Source organism: Onychomys torridus, chromosome 6 (genome assembly GCF_903995425.1).
Source record: "Onychomys torridus chromosome 6, mOncTor1.1, whole genome shotgun sequence".
Taxonomy (NCBI): Eukaryota; Metazoa; Chordata; class Mammalia; order Rodentia; family Cricetidae; genus Onychomys; species Onychomys torridus.
Window position 1 is genome coordinate 20,595,405 of NC_050448.1, and position 25,554 is coordinate 20,620,958.

The following is a 25,554-nucleotide window of genomic DNA, read 5'->3' on the forward strand; positions in this document are numbered from 1 at the left end:
CAAACATGGGAAAATCACTTGTGTTTCTATATAACATTTCTGTAAAATATTTGAAACAAAAAGTTATATATTCTCTAGCTTTTATAGTCTCCCCTGAGATAAAACATTAAGCTTCCAAAACTATGGACACCAAGTCATCAGAGTCTCCATTGTGAGGTAGCAGTAGTTTCTGGGGGAGGGGAACCAGGGTATAGATACATGAACACTGGAGCTAGCAGCTAAGAGATTTGTCAGCAAATGAAGCCAATACTTGGGAGGTGAAAACACATTTTGATAAATCGATTTCTGCATTATAGTATTAAAATTCTACTTCACTTTCTGTTTCTGCCTTGTGCTTTTAATCAGAAATAATTTTTTTCTTCTCTAACACAAATCCTTTTCAGAAGAGGTTTTAAAAAATGTTATTTTAAAATTAGATCCTTGTGTCAATTCTTGAATTAATCCCCAGAGTAACCACTCAGCTTTCATCTCTTTTACTTTAAATTTTTTTTGCTGCTGATGTTTCTTAGCCTTCCATAGTCCCAATCTAGCTTTTCTGACTTAAATGAAGACCTTCCTTTGTTCTGATTCCTACGTTTTATAATAAAGATGTGCATAGGCTTCATGCACTAAGAATTAGGGAATTCTTCCAGGAAGAGAGGCCATTTGCCCTAACTCACAAAGCCTGAGGTAAAAGGTCACTTGATGAGTTGGACAATAGAGAGTGAATATATTTCTCCAAGTCTGCATTGTTCAGAGCCTCTGAGGACCCACGTGTTTGGATTGAATGTGATGATTTACAGTTTTGATATAATGTTAAGTTAGTACCCTGAACGTTTCTGGCTCAGAGACCTACAGGCAATCTTCATTTTCACTAGCTAGCGTGAGTGCAGAGCCTGAGAAGGAAGTAGTGGTTTCACTTGCTTTCACCTCATCAGGCCCTTAAAAAACACATTGTCACACAAAGTATCAAGCACTTGTATGATATTGCTCTCAAGCCAGAAAACTGTGACTTTCATTTATTCCATTACTGACTCCCTTAATCTCCAGTCTCAGAAAGTTCCACGCCAAACTCTAATAACGGGTGGTAAACCTTTCAGTCTTATCAGTTAATAGGCAGTGGTAAAATTAGTGAACAAAATTATTAATACATGCACTTTTCAAACAACAAATGACATTCCAGGTGCAAGAGAAAACAGGAGCTTTGTCTTGTCTTGAAAAGGACAGAAATCAGCAAATGCTGTATTGTGAAATATTTACTAGGCTTACTATTTACTGTTCCTCCACCCAAAATATCCCACCTATGAACACATGGAAACGAAGGACAAACTACTAATTTTTTTTTTTGTCTTTTTGTGTGTGTGTGTGTCTTTTCTTTCTTTCTTTTTTTTTTTTTTTTTGATATCGCAGACAGAAATAGAGACCAACCTTCGCTGATTAACATAAAGCCGCCTTTGAAATTAAAGAAAGATGTTTTACAGACATGCCTGGCTTGATTCTGAATAACACACATGCAAAGTGGCAAGAATCTCCGTCCCTCTAGCCTCTTTCTTCAGCGCGCCCTCTTGTGGTCACTTCCTCCTCAGCGCTTAGAGCTGTGTTCCTCAGCTTATTCTGAAAGATGCTAACACTGATAACGTTTCTCTGTGAGTTTCTGTAAATTACAACATAACTGGATGAATCCTACAGCAAATGAAGCTTCACACTAGAAAGTGTGAAGTTTTATGAGGAGGCTTCAGGGAGAACATTTTCCATACTAAAAGATTATAAAGAATCACATATATATTAATAAATAAAGGGGCTATCACAGAAACAATCCATATGAAGAAAGCATAGCTAAGGACCCCATTCCTGTTGAGCACACATTGGGTAAAGAAAACATAATATACTTTGCAGTTTAAAGGGCAGCTTTTTCACCATGAAATCATTTACAATCACACAGTGCCGACTCATTCCAGTGAAGTCATTCTTTGAAGATCCATTCACCAGAGAACCTGTGGTCGTGAAACAAGACTCCTAACACTGTCACTCTGTTACTAAGAACCTTCCCAAGGAGGACCAGCCCCTCTGAAAGGTGAGAAAGGAGTCTCTTTCTGGACCCAGCAGAGCACTCAGAGATAATGCAAACTCAATAAACACCACAAATACGTCATAGCATGATTTTGCTAATATTTTAAATATATCTGGAGAGGCAATTGAAGTCAAATTACAAATATTAAAATCCCTGTGTATATAGATCTTCTCTTTTGTTTTCTCCTCATTTTCTTATCACGACTTCCAGGGTCTCATGGAATTGAACACTGCCCTGAGACCATATCAGGGATGCCAAGGCTTCTGGGATTTTTGTTTATATGAAGTACAGCTTACAAAAAAACTCCTGCTTTATAAATGACTTTTATCAAATTCTTAAAATAAATACATTATTACAGAAACTTATTTTCATGTGTTTTGATATCTTATGAATCATAACATTCAGAGCTAGCTTGAGTAAACAGAATTTAAGACATTGCTTGTTTGAGAGGACCATAGTGTTTATTTTTTGTTCTACTCAGGCTGCTGATTTGTCCATGAATATGTACAACCTAAATGGTTCAGACAGACTAGAGTCATCCAGAAAATAATGTGTTTGCTCCTAAACCAGAGGGGATATTCATGAAGCTTCATGTTTTTTAGAAGCTATGTATTCCTGTTTTCACCAGAATTTAAAATCAGCAAAAAGAATGTTATTTAGAGAAACGCTAACAAATGGTTATTTTACAATTCTAATTAGTTTATAATGTCTGCGACTATATTTGCATTCGATAGTAGAGATGTACTTTTGTTAAGGAAAAGGAAAACTGAGAGTCAGGTGCGCTGGCACACACTTGCAATCCCAGCCCTGCAGAGGCTGAGGAAGGAAAATTACAATTTGATGTCAGCCTGGGTTACACTGCACGATCCTGTCTCAAATGAGCAAAACAAAGCAAACCACCTTTGAAGCAGCACACCTGCACAAGGATTATAAAAGTAAACTTGCAGTTCCCTTAAGAACAAAAATTCAGGTATGAAAATATATAAAGTTAACAAATTTCAAGGCGTTTCACTTGACATTTTCCTTTTAAGAATGCAGTAATCACTTCATTACCAAAGATGTTTAACCGATCTTAGTAGTAATAACTGGATGTTTAGAAGTCAGTGTTTTGAACTGTGGATACACTTGAACCCACAGAGCATGGAGGATTTGGACCACACTTGAACCCATGGTACAGGAAGGATTTGGCCCACGTTGTTTGAGCCCAGAAACTGAGATCTACTTGCTAACTTTTACAATTTCTTGGTCCTCCAGTGCCCCAATTTCTTTGTCTTCTCCAGCAGAGTCTTTTGAGGAACAATGTCTGTATAATCAAATGGCTTTTTTCACTTGTGAGCACAGAGACAGGTAAGATGTTTCTCATGTCTGAGAGATGACACTGAGGGATTGCAGAGTCCCTGGCAATAATTTGTGCCGGCAGTTCAGAGGCGGAGGAGGCCGGTTTGGGGAGTGTGTCCTGGAGGCACACTTCAGGCAGAAGCTGGGGGATGGGATGCAATCAGAACATCTGGAAGAGCAAGCTGTGGGAGTCCAGGAGAATGCTGTCTGACCTGTGCTCCTCTGGCTTCTGCCAAGGGCCTGGTGAGTTTCAGCTCTCATCTGTAATCAGGAGCATCAAGGGAGGAATTACAAAATAAAGATAAAGGAGTGGAGTGTGACCATGAGAGGGAGACTGAGGGAGGAGAGTAAATAAAGGCAAACAACTGGAGATCTTGGCTGCATCTCCATCTGCAGGACTAAAGGATAGAGGAAAAGAGGAGAGGGAGAGAGTAAGAAAGAGGGGAAACCATGAAGAGCATCCTTAGGAAGTCATACTTCAAAAGGATGGGGGCATATGCCCAGCTAAGGATCTGTGATGGAAGCCATTACTATATGTGAAGTCAAAAAAAGAAAAAGAAAAAGGACAAGATTAATAGCAGCTGATACAGACATGAGCTGGTAACATTCTGCCAAGTTACCCAATAACTTGGTAAGATCCAGACAGCCACTGAGAATGTTGGATGAGAAGTCCAGATTGGCAAACAAGTCAGTTCAATTATTGGAGTTGGGAGCAATGTCTAAGCTGTGCTGTGGACACCATGACAAGTTTGTTCATCAGAGTGAAGATGAGGAGTCTAAGTTTCGTGAGACATAAAAGGTGACAATAGGAGAAATCACAGCCCAATCAAAGAGGCTGCATTACAAAGGCGGTCTGCATGCAAGTGCCAGGAAGAACAAGTGAACTTGTCACCAGCAGTTTTATGGTATGAAATCTATTTCAAGGCAGAAACCAAATGAATGCCTTCCTCTGACCTTATAAATGTGAAGACTACATTGATTTGTTTTATGTAATTTGATACTGTGACCCTTCTGTCTTACATGGGACTTATAATCAGACATGATTAAATTTTCTATGTTCAGGCAGGGTTTCAAAATAAAAGTTCACTGCAGGCATTAAAGTATATCTAAGCTGTACCCCTGTTGTGTAACTGTTATCTCTGAGATTAAGACGTTCCACCCTGCAAGGAAGCCCATTAAGATAGAAAGTAAACAACTTATAAAGAGTTTCAGGAAGTTCCTGAAACTGAACAGATTTACCAGTCTCCTTCCTCCTCAAGAGTAAACAGTAAATACTACTGAGTCACTCTCAGAGGTACCCAGGAACAGAAGCCAGCTAAGCTGCCTGGAAGAAGCTCAGACCAGCTGCATCATTGGAAAGGACAGTCTTCAAACTGCTGAGCTACCTGCAGGCTCTACACTGTGCTCTAGGTTCCCACCCTTTGTGAGTTGTCACCCATGCTGGGGTGGCTTTGGTGATGCAGCTGTCTTTGATTCCTTTGTGCTCCTGTAAGTAACCAGTAAAACACATTGGATCACAAGTTGGACTTTGGTGCTATCTGTACTGTGGCTTGTCATGGGCCTCCCATGTGAGATGAGTATATGTGTGTGTTGTGTCTCATTAGAAAATCCATCACACAGCAACCCCATGAAAAAGTAGAGGAAAACCGGTGTTCATGAGGCAGGTGCTATACAGAGGATGAGATAGGGAAGTACAGTGTGCAGTCAAATGGTCATCAGTACTTGATTATTCTACCAACAGGTAGCTTTATCAAGATCTTAAAAACAGCCTAGCAGGAATCATAAAAGGTCCCAGCCCTGAAGAGACATCTGTCTAGACACATAGCTTTATTAAGTCATCCATTCTTCAGTTAGGAGAAGGCAGAGTTGCCATAACGAGCATTGTGCAGATGTCTCACAAGGACAGAAGCAGAAAGAACTCTGTGTTCCATCTCATGAGGCTGAGCCAACATTTCAACTCCTCCTTTCAACAGTGGAAATGCCTTCCATGACAGAAGCTGGACACACAGCCCAAAGCCATGTGTTGAAGGTATCCATCAGCTGCTGGAACCAGCTGTGGAAAAAAAGAATTTTCAGAATATGAAATTTGCATCCATGATTCCTTAAAGCATGGAGAAAGCTGTTCATCTTTTTTGTTTGTTTGTTTGTTTTGGTTTTGGTTTTTCGAGATAGGGTTTTTCTGTCCTGGAACTCACTCTGCAGACCAGGCTGGCCTCAAACTCAAAGAGATCCACTTGCTTCTTCCGAGTGTGGGGATTAAAGGCCTACACCATTGCCCAGCTAAAGTTGCTCATTTTACCATAGAAAGGGAAGTTATTATCAACCAAGATTATTAATGATACAATTTCAGTTGTTTTTTGAGAGGGCCAGGTAGTCAGACAAGAGCCATGATCAGCTCCTAGTAGCCCTACCAGAGACCAGGCCTTAGTTTCAGTTAACTGGAAATGGCTGGAGCTGAGCAAGCAGTTCTTAGGAAAACCACAACTCGGGAGCAACCAATCAGCAGGTGCCCCACAGCCTTCTGCTAGCTAAAGATAGATTTCTCTACCTTGCTGCTGGAATGTCCCTAACTACTAGAGCTACCTACCAATCCTATAACAAGCTGTAAACTTTCTGTTTAAACCCACCAATCAGCCCCCAAACTAATATCTCCTCCCTGGAATTCCCTTAACCCCACTAAAAAGGAGCCTGTGGGCTTCTCTGGGGTTGCCATTTGCCACTTTGTCAGATAGTGAGACCCCAACATGTTGGTAATTTTAATAAATGATCTTCTGATTGCATACATGACCGGTGGTCTTTTATGGGACTTCTTGCAGACCCTGACATTTTTCAGGGAAGAAGGCTGGGCACAGAACTACTGTGACACACACAGTGATGTTGCCAGAAGAAAAAGTGGCTGGGAATGCTCCTTGTTGTTTAGTTTTAGTACAAGGTCTCACCTAGCAGTCCAGGCTGGCATGGATTTCACCAGGTAGTCCAGGCTGGCTTCAGATTATTGACAACCCTCGTGCCTTACCTTTGCATTCTGAGATTATACATTCAAACCACCACACCTGGTCTGAACATATTTATTGATCAAAAGCTGAAACAAAATGATTTCATGGAAGAGGCTAGTGAACACTAAATAATAAAGTCCCTGTTCAACTTCCCAATTCCCAATCCAGAAGCCCACATACATCAGAGATACTGGCACACTAGTAAACTCCATTCTTGAGCATTCAAAGTGTAGTAAGATTGAGATTTATATTTTAGCAAATTTTCACCATAAAACTTGGGAACAAAAGATATTGTTAATAAAAACTTGTCACAGGGAAATTAAACTACTTGCCCAGGGTTACAAAGCTTATGTATACTGGATGAAGACTCAAAGCAGATGTGTTTTCTTCAATGTGTGCACTTGCAGGCTATTATTATGATGCTTCACTTCCCTAAACATTTTAACTGATAGAATCAAAGATGAAAACCATTATAAACCTTTACATAGAGAAGCAAATCAAAGCAGAGATGCTGGAGGCCAGTGCTAGGGACCAGTGCTGGAGACACAGTGTTGTTTGTTGATGGGTAATTGCTGTAGATATCGTTCTGTGTAAATAAAGTTCTGATTGGCCAGTGGCCAGGCAGAAGTATAGGCGAGACAAGAGAGAAGAGAATTCTGGGAAGTAGAAGGCTGGAGAGAGACACCGCCAGCTGCCGCCATGAGAAGCAACGTGTAAAGACACTGGTAAGCTACAAGCCATGTGGCAAAGTATAGACTAACAGAAATGGGTTAATTTAAGATAGAAGAAGTAGATAACAAGAAGCCTGCCACGGCCATACAGTTTGTAAGCAATATAAGTTTCTGTGTGCTTTCTTGGTTGGGTCTGAGCGACTGTGAGACTGGCGGGCAAGAGAGATTTGCCTTTACTGGGCCAGGCAGGAAAACTCTAACTATAGGTAATGAAAAAAGAAGTTTTGAAAAAGAATAGGCAAGGAAAGAGATCTGATTTACTACAGAGTAACAAATTATTTTAAGAACAATCTTACTGGTTACAGGAAGAGAAGAAAAAGGGTAAATTGGCATGTTTTGGCAATACTAATTTATCAAGGCCTTTTGGAAGAAACAATAAATCACTTGAATCTAAAAATTTTAGTGTCCTTTAGAAAAACTAAAATATCAAAGTCTCAGATTTCAGACAAATCAGCCACTGTAGTTGATACAATCCTTGAAGCATCTTTTAAGTTGGTATTCTGTGTGAGGCCCAATTGTTACAGGCTTGGGGCTATCAGGCTTATGTCTGGAAAACTCTATGAGTAATATGGCCAAAAGGATCTATGTACAAGATACTCTGAACAGACTGCTCTTGTTTGGATCTTAGCTGGACCCCAGCCTGTGCACTCTTGGGCAGGTAGGGGTAAGTGGGAGGAAGTGGGGTCCCTGAGAAAGTTGCCTTGAAGGGGAAATTGGGCCAGGCCACCTCTCCTCCCTCTCTGCTTGGAGATCTTCTTTACCACATCCTTCTACCATGTGTACTATGGCACCACAGCCAAAATCAACAGGACAAACAACACTGAGTGTAAACCTTTCCTTCTTTTAAGCTGATTGTCTCAGGCATTTTGTCATTGTGCTGGAAGCTGACCAATGGTATTGAAGTAGATGGCAGCTATAATTTCAAAGGAGGGCAATTGTGGGGAGAAACTGAAGGTGGACAATGAAGAACAGTGGCACATGGGAACCCACATGAGTCTGGCCATCTACAAAAATAACACAGTACCTGTGCATGACTCTGCACCTCCAAATTTGGTGAATTCAGTTACTGACTCAGGAGACTGGTACCTTTAGCTATAGAATGTACAGATGATTGATTGAGAGCTGAGGGGATTTTAATTGTGAAAACATCAGTGGGAACTGAGGAGCTTCAGCCCACATCTGGCAGAAGAGCCAGCAAATTGGCATGAATGTCACCAGCAGCCAGGCCAGGGGGTTCAATCCCAATGTTCAGACCTGATGGCCCTTTGGGACCTCACAACATTCTTCCTGGTAGGTTCTGCTTCAGGCCAAATGGGGGTGAGGAATTTAGGAAATATTGCACAGCACAGACCACCATGCTTCACTTGCATCTAATGACCCACCTACCATCGCCCCTCCCTCCTACAGTGGCTTACTTCTGTTAGCATTTTCCCCAAAGCTCGATGCAGTATTTCCTTTGCAAAATTAGTATAATTCCTCTCCTCCTCCAGGTCCCACAAACCAAAAATTCAGTCTGTGTTGCCCTTATATTGCTGATGTCATTTGATAGACACCTGGATGACCCTGTAGGAGATGCAATGAGAAATGAATCTGCACTGTGCAAGGAATCTAGGGCTTATGGCTCAGAATAACCAAAGCAAGGCCTCCCTGGGACACTGGAGCACAAAGATGTTCAGAACAGACTCAGAAATGCTGGCATGTCCAAACTCTTATGTGTTAGAGGAATTTTCAATTTTATACTTCACAACAGCAGCATATGGCATGGTTGTACTGCACTACTTAAATACTGTATGAAAACTAATTTGAAAATTATAAAGAAGAGACAACTCTGACTTCCTCATCACTTCTATACTCTTTTGTACATATACCATGAGCATTCCATTACTCACAGCATAACAGTGCCTCCTTTTATCACCAAAATCCATCTCCTTTTTGTGCCTCCAGGTTTATGTCTACAGAAGACTGTCATATGATGGAATTCAAACTTATGTGATGGTGTGTAATATAACACACTTGGATTTAAGAGAGACTAAAGTGAGGATGCCTATCTTACAGAGGCAAGATCTCAAAAGCAAGGGGTCTCTTCTTGGAAAAAGATTTGATGATAACCAGGCACCATAAAAGAACAGTTCTGCTTTGCTTGTGAGAAGACAGGAGGGATCGAGTGGCAATGCTGTCAACACACAGCAGCCTTTTGATGCAACAGCAGAAAGCCCAGTGGCAGCTACAAGAAACTGAACTCTGATACAGCCAGATTACCTGAGGAGAGAACCCAGGTATCCTGCAGCCCCAGATAACATCAAACTTCTTCCCTGTAAAAACTAGAGCAAGCAGAATGGAAGCCCCTGACCTTCACGACCTTGAGCCATAGCACTGAGGATGACCATATTTACTCAAGAAACAATTAAGTCCTAACAATAGGCAGAATTTTCTTTCCTGCCTGCCAGTTCACAAATAACTGACATGGAGACAGCATATGAATTATAAATGTTTGGCCAATAGCTTATGCTTGTTACTTGCTAACTCTTACAACTTAGATTAACCAATTTATGCTAATCTACACTCTACCATGTTGTGTTACCTCTCTTTCATCTTGCACCTCCTGTTTATTTTCTGTGTCTGGTTGGTGACTCCTTTGACACTGTCCTTCTTCCCAGCATTCTCTCTGTCCCAAATATCCTGCCTAGCTATTGACCAACCAGCTTTTTATTAGCAATAAGAGCAACACATTTTTACAATTTACAGAATGATTATTAAACAGTATTTCCCTTTTTGTCTAAATAGAAAAGGAAGATTATAACTTAAACATAGTAAAATTATATACTACAGAAACAGTTATCAGGTAAGAATTACAGTTATAATATCCAATCCATTTGTATTTGGCAAAATTAGAGAAAATGCTCTATTATTTATCTTATCTTTGTGAATATAAAATTGTATACCTAATTTACCTTTTATCAAAACTAAGTAAAACTAATTATGACTATCTAGTCTTCAAATCTGTCAAAAACCCAAGAAAGGTGAAATGTTACCTAACAACAGGGACATCTGGCTGTCTGGATAGTCACTCAAAGTTCTTCTGTAACATTTGGGGCCACGATCTTTCACCTACAGGCCTAATATACCTGACAAACTTCTCTGAGAAGCAGGGAATTTTGAAGGCCTGTCCTACCTTGTCTTGGCAAAGTTTGGCAGTCATTTTCTTTTGGGTCCTTTGGTCCATTTTGAACCAAGGGCAAGGTTTTTTGTTTGTTTGTTTGTTTTGTTTTGTTTGCCCAAATAGCTAGCTTTTGTCATAAGGAAAGCAAACTCCATATGGAGTTTCTTCAGTGCCCATTATCTCCTATGAAGTAAATTGGTACTGCCAGGAGCAGATGTATCTCACTATTGAGAAAAGTCTTATGTTATTAAATCATTTTGAATGCCATATTCTGTAGGTCTTTGAAGTGTTTGAAGAACATCTGTCTATCTAAATATATCTGTTTATCTTTGAAAACATACCTAATATGACTACAAGTTTGATTACTACAGATGACTCACTACTAACCTGTATTTTTAATTATACATTACATTTTAAATGAGTTGCATAAGCATAATACCCCAAACAAGAGTAGAAACATATATATATATATTATAGCACATATATATATATATATATATATATATATATATATATAATAGCAAAAATATCTTTAAATTTGTATTAATAAACCAAAAGCCATACCAATGTAAAATAATTTAAAATTAATTGTTGGGTTTTTTAGATTAAAGTAGATTTAATAATCTACCCTTTTATCTCATCATTTCTATATCATAGCTCTCTTTTTTGCTTTAGAAAGAGATCTTTGAATTTAATTCCTTTGTCTATCTTTTTTCCTGACTTGATCAATAACAGCTTGTAACCAACCCTCCTTAAATGATAACCAACATCCATAACCCATTTTTTGGGAATGTGGGCATTGTTCTTTAGACTACTTCTTGTTGTCTGTGAGTGCTGATATCTTTGGTGGAACCTTGAGAAAATCAGGATAATTGTAAGGTCTCGGCTGAAATAATTTGTGAGGCTAGACCATCACAGCCAACATCCTTGAAGCTGTTCTGGATACAGAACTCATGAACTGCAATAGAAGCATTCTGAGATGTTGGATAATCTGGGTCATCCATTTTCATTGGTGTTTGGTCCCCTTGTTTTGAAAATACATAAACTTTCAAAGGTAACATACATTACAAGTATGGAATATATGGTATATGCAAGTCAGTTAAAGGTAATTTTGTTATATATTTGAACAGGTAAAATATATATTACATGTTTCATAGTTTTTCTAGGGTTTTTTTTTATGCCTGTAGTCAAGATTTTAGGAGGTCTAACCTGCTCTATATCAATCTGGAATGAATCCACAGTCTCTCATTTCCTAATAATAGGAAATAAAAAGCATAACCTCTTCCCCAAAGTAACATAGCTTTTGACTTCCATTTTGAACTCAAAACACTTTTTAAATAAAGAGATTGATTTAATTAAGCAGTTTTCATAATCCAATGTGTCTTAGCAGCTGTTGTTCCTTCCTCAGAAATCAGAAAAATCTGAAGACAACACAATAACATATGAACCCAGACTCTCTGTGTATTGTCCATCTTTACATGTCTTATTATTTTATTAATTTACTTTTCTCTTTAAATACTTCACTATTTTCTAATGACTGTCTATACCCTATCTTTTCTTTCTTAAGCTTATGCACCTTTTTAAAAACACTAGAACCTGTTTAGAGGTTTTTTAAAATCTGAATCTACATATCTTTATCTTTTTCTGACCACATGAGCCTTTAAACTGCTAAGCAGCATGGCTATGATCTCTGCTACAGCTTTGGCTACTGGCTCTGCCCATTTTAGTCTGTGAAAGACCCTGCAGGCCTGTCTGGCTGAGGGCCACATTTTTTTAATCCAGAAACTGCATTCACTCTCCCACCTCTGGGATGCTGGTGCCCACACTGCAGCAGGCATGCTTTACTTAATTTGGTAGGGATTTTGTTTGTTTGTTTGTTTAGTTTTCTCAGGCTCTATGTGGAAATTTGGGCCCCATGTTGGAATACCATATGTGGACAGACTTTTCTTTTCCACCCACCAGTTTTCAACCAACACACGGACTTAACATTAATTATAAATCCTCAGCCAAAAGCTTAGGCTTGTTACTAGCTAACTCTTACAACTTAAATAAACCCATTTATATTAATCTACATTCTGCCATGTGGCACTAACTCTCTTTCAACTTGCACCTCCTGTTTCCTCACCCTGTCTGGCTGGTGACTCCTCTGACTCCACCCTTCTTCTTCCCAGCATTCTTTCTGACCTCAAAATCCTGTCTAGCTATCAATCATCCTTTTATTAACAATGAGAGCAGCACATTTTCACAATGTACAGAGTGGTAATTCCACAGCAGTTGCAGGCTCCTGATTTTGGCTTGAGTAATGTTCTAGTTAGCTTTCTGTTGCTGTGATGAACACCATGACCAAAAGCAACTTAGGGGAGAAAGTTTACTTCAGTTTATAAACTCACAGTCCATCATGCCGGGATGTCAACGCAGGAACCTGGAGGCAAGAACTGAAGCAGAGGCAATGGAGAAATGCTACTCAATGGCTTGCTATTCATGGCTTACTTATCCTGTTTTCTTAAACCATTCAGGATCACCTTTCCAAGGGAGGCACCACTCACAGTGGCTAATTCCTTCTGCAGCAGTCATCAATCAAGGAAATGTCCTGCTGGCTATATGCTCAATATATATGTGTGCAACAACTTGAAGAGAGAGAACAGATGTGGTTTATGGAATGATTGTACATAGAGGTATACCTGTACATGTCCTGAACAGACCAACCTTTACCTTAATATCTTGCTGTTGGCTTAGTCTATGCACATGAAGCCCATACATATAGAGGACCAACTACATTGCCAAATGTATTTATATTTCTCACTGATAGGATGAAACTAATTTGCAAAATGGGTAATCTACTATTAAACACTTGAGACTATGGTTATGTTATGTAGATGTGTCTGCAGCTTCACTTTTACAGATACTTGAGGATGTCAAGCAAAAGGAATGAAGCCCTGCCTGATGGGCACTGGGGAACAAAATGAACAATAAATGGAGTGCTTTTGGTACCTCCAAGCCTTCCTCATGAATCACAGATACTTCTGCACACAAACACAAGCAGGCTAGTCTAGCTGCAAGCCTGTGTTCTTTCTAAGATCACAGGCCAATCCTGAGGACCTGATCCAGGGCTAAGTTATCAGACTCTTTCTCCTAGGTCTAGTCTTGAGTTATTAGAGTTTAGTCCACTGAAGTCTGTTCTCTTACTCTTGGGTGAAAGTCTGAAAATCATTTTCTTTTTAATCTCTAATAGTAAATGTTTTCAATTCAATACACCATAGGCTCTGTGTCATAAGGACCCTACAGTCATAGTAGGAAAATGTTCACTAACAATATGTATATTTGTACCCAGAAATGTGTGATGATGAAACTTTGTAAAATCTGAATTTTATGTACCACAAAACAGAAGTTGTTTTGTTTTGTCTTTTATTTAAGGGTGTGTACAGGATAGCATGAATGTGTGGATGGAGGCCTAATGTGAACCTTGGCTCTAATGCCTCAGAAACCATCTGCCTTGTTTTTTAAGAAAGGATCTCTCCTTGGCCTGATTAGCTTAGGCTGGCTGGCCAGTGGGTCCCAGAGATCTTCCTGTCTCTACTTTCTCACCATTGGGAGTGCAAGATGCCCCACCAGGCCTGGCTTTTTTATGTGTGTTCTAGAATTGAACTCAGATCCTCATGTTTGGGAGCAAGAACTTAACTGAGAATCTCCCAGCCTGAGTTACTTTGATTTTTAACCATCCACAACAAATAAAAAAAAATTTAGTTTGAGGGAACATGAGGCAGTCTTCACCATTAGCTAACTGTTAGAGTTGGATGCAGCTCCCTGACTGAGTATTGGGTAGATTTTTTTCCCCAACATAATATCTTTATTAATTATTTGGGAATTTTATACAGTGCACCCAGATCACACTTGCTTCCCATAACTCCTGAGTCCACCCTCCCACCCCTGGGCTACCCCCAGATAAAAGGAAAAGAAAAAAGAAAAAAATACACCAAGTCCAATCTGTGTTGCCCATGTACTCACTAGAGTATGGTCAACTCCCAGTGGCCAGCTTCTTATAAATAACTGAGTCCTTCCCCACCCCACCCCCACCTGAAGCCATCAACTGTGGAGAGCTACACTTCAGCATCCTCATCACAATTTTTAAGGACTCTCATCAGTAGCTTCCAGTCTGGACTGTTTCTTTTTTATTTTTGTTTTTGATTTTTAGGGGATGGGGTAAGGCTGGGAGGTTGTCACAGAGGCCTTCGATGTCTCTCATTCTCGGGTATGAGTCTGTAGTCATCGATAACACTGCAAAAAATTCTTTGCCCATAACAACCAGTGGCAGCAGAGTTAATGGACTTCCACACAGTCTCTGGTGGCAGCATAGACCACAGACATCAACAGGTATCAGGTGTCTGCACATACCACAGACTTCACCATGGCCTCTGTTGGTATCATAGACTATGCAGATTATTCAAGGAGGCTTAATCCAGAAATTAAACCCTTCTTCATCTCAGATATCTTGCCATCACTCAGAGTCAGGATGATCTTATGGTTTGGCAGCATGTTTGAGGACCGAACCTGTATGATCTCCAGGCTGGTGCACACCACCTTGATGGCCCTACTTGGCAACAACATGCTCTTTTGCTCAGGCCTGTGGTAATAATATTGTGTACTCTAATAAATTTGCCTGAGGATCAGAGGACAGATCCAGATTAGACACAGAAGTCAGGTAGTGGTGGCACACACCTTTAATCTCATCACTTGAGAGGCAGAGATCCATCCAAATCTCTGTGAGTTCAAGGTCACATTGGGCTACATGACATTGATCCAGTATAGGAAAGAAACACAGCCAAGCAGTGGTGGCACACACCTTTAATTCTAGCACTTGAGATCTCATGCCTTTGCTTGGGAAGCACATACCTTTAATCCCAGGAAGTAATATGACAGGGCAGAGAAAGGTATATAAGGTGTGAGGAAACAAGAACTCACTCTCTTTAGACTGAGGATTTCTTAGAGTTAAGAACTAGTTGCTGGCTGCTCTGCTTCTCTGATCGATCTTTCTGCTTTCACCCTGATGTCTGGCTCTGGGTTTTCTATTAAAAGACCATCTAAGATTTGAACACTGTCCCCATCCCCATACTCTCAGCACCATCTCAGACACTACCCCTGTCTCTGCCACTTGCCATTTCTCTCTGCCATTGGGTGGTTCTGCTTTGCCATCTTTTTTTTTCAAGTTCGAAGAAAACACACACACACACACACACACACACACACATACACACACACACGCATGTAAGTATACTTAGATTTATTTTCATTGGTATTTGCCCACATGTCTTCCTACAAGACCTGTCCTTTTTTCGTTGTTCTGGAGATCCTACATGCTTGCTCAGCAGACTCATCCTCTGATCTTGCTGCATCTCCCCTGGGAGCTTCCATGGGTCTCTCAGACTCCTTAGAGCAGCTCTGCTGCTCCACCAGTGCTGGTGGCTGCCACAATCTTGAACATCTCTTCTGGTAGATTTTTTTTAAAGCCCGCCATTGCCTGACTTCTCTCTGCTGTCTGATCTTTCTCTTGTAGGGGCTTTGATTTCTGTCCATCACTGCATAGCTCTCTTCATTGACTATGACTGACTTGTGCTCCTCTTAAACCAACCAGAGTTTTGCATATAACCTGACATCAATGTATTTACACATCGACTGAAGGGTATGATGGTTGCAACCTATTGACAGGTCAAGGATCATAACATGCAGTGAGAAGATGACTTTTGTAATTTAAAAGAAAATTGATGTCTCAGGAAAAAGTGTGTTGTGGGCTGAGAGTAAAGCTTAGCAATGGAACATTTTTCCTAGCATATGTGAGACTCTATGTTCAGTCTCTAGCACATGTACACACACTCCCTAACTGAAAAAGATATATAAAGTATTTGTATAAAGATCTCAGATTAAAAGTGATAATTTTGCTGGTTTATGCCACTGTAAGAATGCTGAAGTCGCTGGGCGGTGGTGGCACACACCTTTAATCCCAGCAAATGGGAGGCAGAGGCAGGTGGATCTCTATGAGCTTGAGGTCAGCCTGGTCTCCAAGGGGAGTTCCAGGAAAGGCACAAAGCTATACAGAAAAACCTTGTCTGAAAAAAAAAAAAAGAATGCTGAAGTAAAGGGTCCCCAGTACCTGAAAAGCTTACCCCAAGGCCTCCGGAACACTAAGTGGGTATATTTGAGGAGAAGGGAGTTGTTTTGTTTTGATTTTTTTGAGACCTGACTTTACAGTACAGCCCAGGCTAGGCTCAATGCATGAATCTGCTGCAGAAGCCCCCTGAGTATTGAGATTACAGATGTGCACCCTCTGCCCAGCTAATGCAAAGGCTAGTGAAGAAACGAAATAAAAATATCAGGGAAGCTTTGAATTTGGGCCATTTGAGCAAGCCTTTAGGTGTGCATAAAACTCTTTTCTGTGCTACTATACCAGAATACCCAGTGCAGTCTCTGGGCAGCTAATAAAGACTTTCTGTGGACTTAAACTCATGTCCGAGCAGTCTTCTTTGGTGAATACCCCACAACACTCAGCAGGATAAACTCTTCTTGGCACATACATAGCATCCTAGGACACTAGATTGGGTTTCTACCCTGTTCACCTCCCAAAATGTCTGTTCATTGGCCCATACCTGTACCTGTTTTCTCGGTGAGAGAGCATTTTGTAACAGTACCATCTAAAAGAATAACATAAACTTCTGCCTGTCTGCATTTCTTATAATTGGTCTTAACTATTAACATAATTTTCAGCAGTTTAATTTTATACAAGCCTTCACTGTGCTATAGGAGCTCAGGCATTGAGAAGTGCTATTATTTGGTGTGAGTCACATGTGAGTGATATAGGATGTCTTTTGAGAGTTTTTATTGTATTAATGACTTTAAGTGAAAAACGACAATAAAAGATCTGTTAGAAATCCAACACACAGTGGAGTGCACCCAATTAATTTAGGTCAATCCTCTGCCTCCTCCAGTCTAGGCTCCTTTTCAGTCTGTCCTATTTTAAGCTCAGGATACTCTGTCCCTACCCTTTCCTAAGTAGATTAAGTCTCCCACACACTGTGAATTATCTTTCTCTTTAAAATGTCCCAGGGGCCACTGAATCCCTCACATCACAGCCATGGCATGAATGGATCTGAGGCCACTCTCTGATGCCTTGACTGTAGTCACAAAGTGCACATCTGCCCGAGCACACAGACACAAAGCTGCCAGAAAGAAAAAAAAAAAAAAAAAAAAAGCCCTTGAGTAAATTCTGAGCTCCTCTGGAAAAGCCTGTAAATGGCTGTCATTTCAGCTCGTTCAGCTTATTCATCAAATTAGGAAAGTATTTGAGTGAGAAAATAAAATCCTTATTTATCCTCATACTTCAGAACTGCCATAGGCAGTATTAAACAACTTTTATTTTCTCTTCAAATATGCACATGGATATTTTCATCTGAACTTTTCTGTGCTTTGACAAATTTCAAAACTAGGCCATGTATATTTTTATAGACAAGCTTTGGTTATATTCACATTAAAGCACATTAAAAGGATTAAAATAAAAATTAGCATAGCTGTGGTCGGTGGTACCAATGAAGGGCGGCTCATCCATGAGATTCACCCGCCTGGAATGACTTCCAAAATTCTTCATACTCCAGTCCCTCCAAGGTTACTCTCCATCAAGTCTTGTCCATCTGGGCCCAATTGAAGCATACTGATGTCACTTTCCAACATGCCTTGTAAATGCTCTGGCCGTCCTTTTACCCTCATTCCTTTAGCAGACAAATGTTTGGTGAATAGATTTTTGGTGGCTTTCCCATCCTGTCCGTTCTCACTCACCACTTGGTGATTCTAGCCTAGACATGTGGTGAGAGTGCTTCTGAAATGACCATATTCTCTGATCTTTGTGGTCCAAAATCCCGAATGTCTGGAATAGCTCATTTAGTCAAGCACTTGACCCTTCAGCCATAGTGCCAGGGTGGACCTGGAGCAATGCTCTGACTTTATGCAATCTACTGTGATTGTATAATATATATAGATATTCAAATGCTCATATAGGAGTGAGTGAATGGGCTCAAGGGTTAAGTCCCAAGTCCAACAATTCTTAAGTACATGAAATTGAGAAAGCTTTTTCATTTGGTACAGGCCTTAGTTTCTCTCTTGGTGAAATGGTGTGATCATGGCACCAATAATATAGCATGAGGATTAAAGATTTCATACACGTGGCAGTGAAGAGTCAAGTCAACAGCTTCTACCCAACTAATATCTAGTTGCTACACTAATTCTTAGTTTTCCAGCTCTCCCCTACACCTTAAGGAAGCTCATCATTATAAACTCTATTTTTATATCCCAAACATCACCAATCATGTTAGCATTGTGAGGTATCTACCAGAGAAGACTATGTGGACATAGGTTCAAGCCAGTAGTCTTCATTAGCTGCCAGTGACTACACTGGGAGTTCTGGACCCCAGTGAAGTTATGGGCCTTCCTCAGGGTTGACATACCTCACCTAACAAGGAAAGTTAGCCAGAGTGGAATTATAAAAGTCAAAATCAGGGCTAGTGCATTTAGGATCTTCCCCAGAACTATGGACTTTGATGGATTAGGTCTTTGGTCTCATTTTAGCAGATGTTGCTGCCTACCTGCTGGGTTCCAAGGGCTGAATGCTACTTCCATTATGGTGTCAGTTGTGCTAAGGTCTGAGTGCCTATAACATTTCCCACTGGTTCTATGGGCATGAGTCAAATGGACTCATTTGGGGGCAGAGGGTTATATTGTCTCCTTATTATTAGTAGTTTAACAGAATTTATTCTCTGTTTTGCATATCTAAGTAGGAAGTTGAGCAAGTAGGGTCCTATAGTGAGAGCTAGAAGCAAAAGAATTTATGGTTCAGTTGTAGCCATAAGTAATTAACTAGGGAGACCAGGAGAGCAAAGATTAGTACCAGTTGTTAGATTCTTGATATCTCCTTTTTTTATTCTTGGTTATTTTTGACATGGCTAAATTTACTCTGATTATCACTGATCCACTGGCCTAGAAACAACAAGGTTCTCCTGTTCCATATAGAAACTTCCTTGTCTCATAAAGAGGAGCTCTAGTCTTCTTCATTTCTGAAGAACTGTCTTAGCCAAGGAATCTAACTGGGCTTCCAGACAGGAAGCAGAATATTCTAGATGGCCCAGTCTTTGTCTATGTGAGCACTGAGTTTCTTAAAGGTTTTACCCCATAGCTAGGGCTGAAGTTCCAACTGCAGTAGAGCACGTGATACTTGTCTCCACCAATAGGAGAATGGGAGTGGAGATGGCTCACAGCACACAGGGAGGCCCAGAATCTAGAGTTAGATGGACCTTGCCTTCTTTTCCATATAGATGAATACCCATGGTATAACATGCATGAGGATGCAAAGGAGTGAGGTTTCCTCCAGTGCAAACAATTTTAGGACTATGAAGAAATCAGTGTGCCCCCAAACCCACCCCAAAGGACTCAGGGTTTTCAACTGAACTAAGCATAATGCTGTTTGACTGGTTTCTGGCAGACTGGGGAGCCACCAGTTGTTCAGGTAAAGTAATGAATAGATCAGAGCCCCTTCTTTTTACTGTGGACCTGCAGACTTAGGTGCAGACGAATTTCTAAATGGTCTTATTAAATAAAAAACATGGAGCCATATACAGGGTGAAAGCCTTAGAGAAATCAGGGAAAGCCACTAGCCAACCTTATCTCACCAACTCTGTAGCTTCCAAATGTGAGCTACTTCCTGCCTTACCCACGCCTTTATTGCCTTGCTGTTCTACCCTCTCATTGGCTCTTAGCCCAGCTACCTCACGTCCTTGTCACTGCCTGTATGTTCTGACCTCCAGGTCTCTATGGTTGGTACTGGAATTAAAGGCAAGTGTCACCAAGCTTGGCTCTGTTCCCTAATGTGGTCTTGAATACACAGAGACCCTGCCTGCCAGGTGATCGGATTAAGGGTGTGTGCTGCCTGACTTCTTGTTTACTGAAAATGGCTGGCCTTTCCCCCTTGATCTCCAGGCAAACTTTACTAAAGCACAAATAAAATATCACCATACTCGGGGACATGCTCCACCTCAAGAGCAAGCAAACCATCTCCCAGTAGCCTCTGAATGCAGTATTTTATAGAAATCTATCTGGAAAGTGGATGTAATATTTTATAGAAATCTACCTAGAAGGTGGATTGGGTCTCACTGGATACATTGGTATGAGCTTCTGGTTTAAAATCTTTTTTTAATTTTTATATCCAAGGTCCTGGAGCCCTTCCCACAGGGAGACAAAAAAGACAAATAGGACAACCATAATTATAGGGTCCATGTCAGTTTTTTTCTTTAGGGGGTGAATCAGAGGACCTGGTGATGACCCATCTGCCATTATGTTTTGTAGCCTCTCCAGCAGGATGTGGTAGATCTACTGCTATATGGGTGGTAAGGACCACAGAGTATGGGCCATTCCAAGTTGGTTCCAGGCTCTGGATCAGTATGCCCTTTACCTATACAAGGCCACCAGGATGAGACTTGTGGAGAGGCTCAGACACTGGCAAGGGAGCAGCCTCTCAAACTGTTGGATGAACAGTCCCCTAGGTCTACTGCAGGTCCTATAAAGGCTTGAAGAAGGAATGATTAGTGGTTTCTTTCTTATAAACATCTCCATCTGGGGTGCACCTGGCCCTCAGTGGGTGTACTGGCTGGTTTTGTGTGTCAACTTGATACAAGCTAGAGTCATCAGAGAGGAAGGAGCCTCAGTTGAGGAAAGGCCTCAATGAGATCCAGCTGTAAGGCATTTTCTCATCTAGTGATCATTGAGGAAGGGCCTAGCCCATGGTGGGTGATGTCATCTCTGGGCAGGTGATCCTGGGTTCCATAAGAAAGTAGAATGAGCAGGCCAGGAGAAGCACCCCTTCATGGCCTCTGCATCAGTTCCTGCCTCTGAGATCCTGTCCTGTTTGAGTTCCTGTCCTGACTTTGGTGATGAACAGCAATGCTGAAATGTAAGCCAAAGAAACACTTTCCTTCCAAACTTGCTTTTTTGGTCATGGTATTTCATCACAGCAATGGAAACCCTAAGTAAGACAGTGGGGCAAAAGGTAGGAGACTGGCCCAAGTCTCACCAGTCTAAAAGACATACAGAGTCTATCTCTCTTAAGCTTTGTGACCTCTAGGCAACAAGTAGTTTTCAGTCAACAGTTACCAGATTTAGGGAAACTTTGGCTGTGAAGGCTGGGCCATTGTTGGACCCCAGGGAGGGGAAACCAAATCTAGCGATAATATCTGGGCCTGATTCCCTCAGATGGCTGGCCTGGTGGAATTTGATAACCATCTTTTTAACATCAGGGAGTATGGGGCTCTTTCCCAGCAAGAATCACCACATATGTCTCCTTTTTGGCATCTTTCCTTTTTGTCCACTTGGTTTCTTTGTGTATAGGTTGGGTACTGGTCAGGGTAAGGCAGGGTAACCAAGATCTGAAGAGGCCCCCCTGGTTCTAGGGCCACCTTCAAGGTAGCCAAGTCCACTGCCATGTTGCCTTGGGTCTTGGGGTTCCCCTTTTTGATGCCCTTTGTAGTGGACAATGTCTATCTGTTTGCAGCTGTATGGCCTCTAGCAGGGCCAGGATTTTATTGTTGTTTAATTTGCTTCTTATTTCCTTTCCAGCTGAGCTGAGGAGCTCCCCCGCTCTATAGAGGACCCCATGGATATGGACAGTGGCAAATGCACACCAACTGTCCATGTGCCCTTCCCTAGGGAGTGCCTGGATAAACTCCTGAAACTCAGCCCTTTCTGCAGAAGGCCCTTGGCTGAGGGGCTGGGCCCACACCATCCTGTCCAAGGTGACAACTGAGGCCTGGGCATACCCTATTTCGTCTTGAACAAAACAGCATCCATACACTCCCTCTTTAGCTCTGAGGGATTGGCCCACTTGGGTCACTTTCAGAAAGTACAGACCATACAGTGGCAGAGCTCAGAGTGGAGCGGATGCTGGAAGCTTCCATCTGACAGCCCCAGAGCAGAGTGGAGGATGCAGAAGCTGCAGCCCAGGGGCATCATCAGCCATGATGGGACCCTGCCTAACACAGGAGCTGAAGCTCTCAAGTCCATCTTCCACCACAGCCACCAAGCACTTCCACATTGCCAGCACCTGATTGCATGAGCCGAGCTGGGAGCTCCTGCTGGCTGGAGCCAGAGGGGCTAGTGCTGAGTCTGTGCCTGGACTGGACCGTATCTTGTGGTGATACATTGTGTACCCTAATAAACTTTGCCTGAAGATCAGAGGACAGAACAAGTCACTACATAAACAGAGGCCAGGCAGTGGTGGCACACACCTTTAATCCTAGCACTTCTGAGACAGAAATCCATCTGGATTTCTGTGAGTTCAAAACCACTCTGGACTACATGAGATTGACTCGGTCCAGGAGAGAAACAGAGCCAGACAGTGGTGGCACACACTTTTAATCCCAGCACTTGAGATCTCATGTCTTTGCTTGGGAAGCATATACACCTTTGATCCAAGGAAGTAATATGGTGTGGCGGAGAAAGGCATATAAGGCGTGAGGAGACAGGAACTAGGGGCCTTTTGGCTGAAGCCTTTTCCCTGAGGAATGCCTTTTGGCTAGAGGCTTGTCGGCAGAGGCATCCTTTTCAGCTAGAAGGCTTTTTGGCTGGAGTCTTTTCAGCTGGAGCTCTTTCAGGCTGAGGTGGTGGTGGCTGTGGCTTACTCTGCTTCTTTGATCTTCAAGCTTTCACTCCAATATCAGGCTCAGGGTTTTTTATGATAAGACCTTTAGAAATTCATGTCACAATCTCTCCCCTCACAGGTGTCTGTGCTGAGGCACCTGGCCCACATCAGTTGCAACATGACAGAATCACACCCTGCTGTGCCCACATCTGGTTGGTGGAGACTGATAAACCTAACTTGGCTGCTGTCTTGGAGAGGCCTTATTGGGTTATCTTCTGGCAGCAGGCTGCTGGGCTGATGATTAAATTTTGATGGATTTGGACATGGGACTAGTCCAGGAAAGGTGCCTGATAATAAATTATTTGGGCATTGTATAGCCACCTCTCTGGGGTTTCCTGCTGGAGGGCCTTTTCAGAGTTTGGGGTGGTTAGAAACAGTTTCTGGCTCATAGTCAGTGTCTTAGTTGGGGTTTCTATTGCTCTAAAGAGAGACCACGACCATGGCAACTCTATAAAGGAAAACATTTAACTGGGGCTGGTTTACAGTTCAGAGGTTCAGTCCATTATTGTCATGGCAGGGAGCATGGCAGTGCACAGGCAGACATGGTGCTGGAGAGGTAGCTGAGAGTTCTGCATCATGGTCTGTAGGCAGCAGAAGGAGACTGTCCTGGTTTGAGTATGTGCAACCTCAAAGTCCACCTCCTCAGTGACACACTTCCTCCAATAAGGCCACACCTCATAATAGTGTCACTCCCCATAGGCCAAGCATTCAAACACTCAAGTCTATGTCAGCCATTTCTATTCAAACTACCACAGTCAATTTGTCAGCTTCTATTACTAGCATGGTTGTGGTGGCAACTGCCCACAAACAAGCTAGCCCACCAGCAGAAACATGATCAAGTCTTTTAAACAGACAGGCCACTGGCCTCTTCCAGGGTTCAAATGTCTGGGTGAGGACCTTTGCAAACAATTCTCCTCTCTTCCTTCCTGGGGTTTCTGGCTTCTGCTTCAGGGATCTCTTTTATTTTTTGTTTTGTTTTTCTTAGAGGCAGCTATTGACCAGAAGAAGTCCCAGGGCCCTGGAACATCTCAGTTTGTATACCCACTAAGAGTCCCTTGATTACTGTAATCTTCCCCACCCTGAGGGGCTTCAAGACCCCCCTCCTGATATCTCAAGGTCTGGTTTCTGAGGATCTCACTGTGGCCTCCAAAAATGATAGGGGTAACCACCAGAGAAAACTACCTGAACATAGTTTCAAGCCAATAGAAAGTCTTTATTAGTATTTATTAGTGTTCTGGACTCCAGTGTAGTCATGAACCTTTCTCAGGATAAAATTTTAAACCATATTCTGAGTTGACACACCTCAGTTAGCAAGAACAGTCTGTCAGAGTGGAACTGCAGAAGCCAAAAGGGAAAGTTAGTACATTTAGGGACTTTTTCCCAGAACGATAGACTTTGATGGGTTCGGTCTTTGTTCTTGTTTTGGTAGATGGTACTGTCTACGTGCTGGGTTTCAAGGTTTGAATGGTACCTCCACCATGCTGTCCATTGATATAAGGTCTGGGAGCCTATAACACAGAGTCTTCCCTTTCTGTCTATTCTAACTAAGCTCTCCATAAGTAGGCACCTCTTCCTCCAATTCATTCTGTACAATGAAGGCCTTTCTAAAACATAAAACATCCCTTGATTCACCACAGATAACTAGCCTCTGAAGGCTGAAGGCTTTCTATTCCTCTTAGAATAATGATCAAAATGTTTATCAAAACCGCATCCATCACTAGAGCCCTTGAATATCAGGGCACAGAGAGTCCTAAGTGTTTCTTGTTTTTTCTAGTCTTCAACAAGCAAAGCATCTCTCTGGTCTCCCCCTTCTGGTAGTAACATTCGCTCTCCACTTTGATGAGCTGACTACCATCCTCCACAAGCTCACACTGCCCTTTTTGCAGAAGATGGACTGAATTAGTTGCATTCTAAGGGCTTTGATTGATGGATGCACACCCTAATGGGTGCATAAAGGATTAGTATTATTAGGGGAGGGATGAGTTGGGAAGCAGGTAGAAAGCAGCCTTCTTAGGACTATTCTCATACCCTTCTAGTGGTGTTTGCATGACCTTGGGATGCCATGGTCATTACAGCCTTCATGTGTTGTGGACTTTCTTTGTTCATTCTTAAACATTTATATGCTGTTTATCAGTTCTTATTAAAGATAAGGCATGCATGAATAAAAAGTACAGCTAAAGGGCACAAATCATTTTTCTTTAGTATAACTGCATAAAAATAGAAGTGAAAAATAACTAACAATGCTACCTTTTTAAAATCACATACCAAAGAAGCATGTGTATTTTCCCTCTCAGATTGAAAGTGGTTTATTCACATTTTTTTCAGTGTATTCAATTTCAAAACTGAGTTTACTTGTAAAGAAATATGTCATTGTTCTCTTAAGTACAGTTGGTTTATTAGAATAATACCCCCTAACTTGATAAATCAAATGATAAAAGACCACAAGAAATATATATGTGACATAAGGAATTTCTCAGGCTCTTTCAATTACTTAAAAAATGTTGGCTCACAACAATGAATGGATTCTATAAGTTCATTGTGTTTCAGAAACCTCT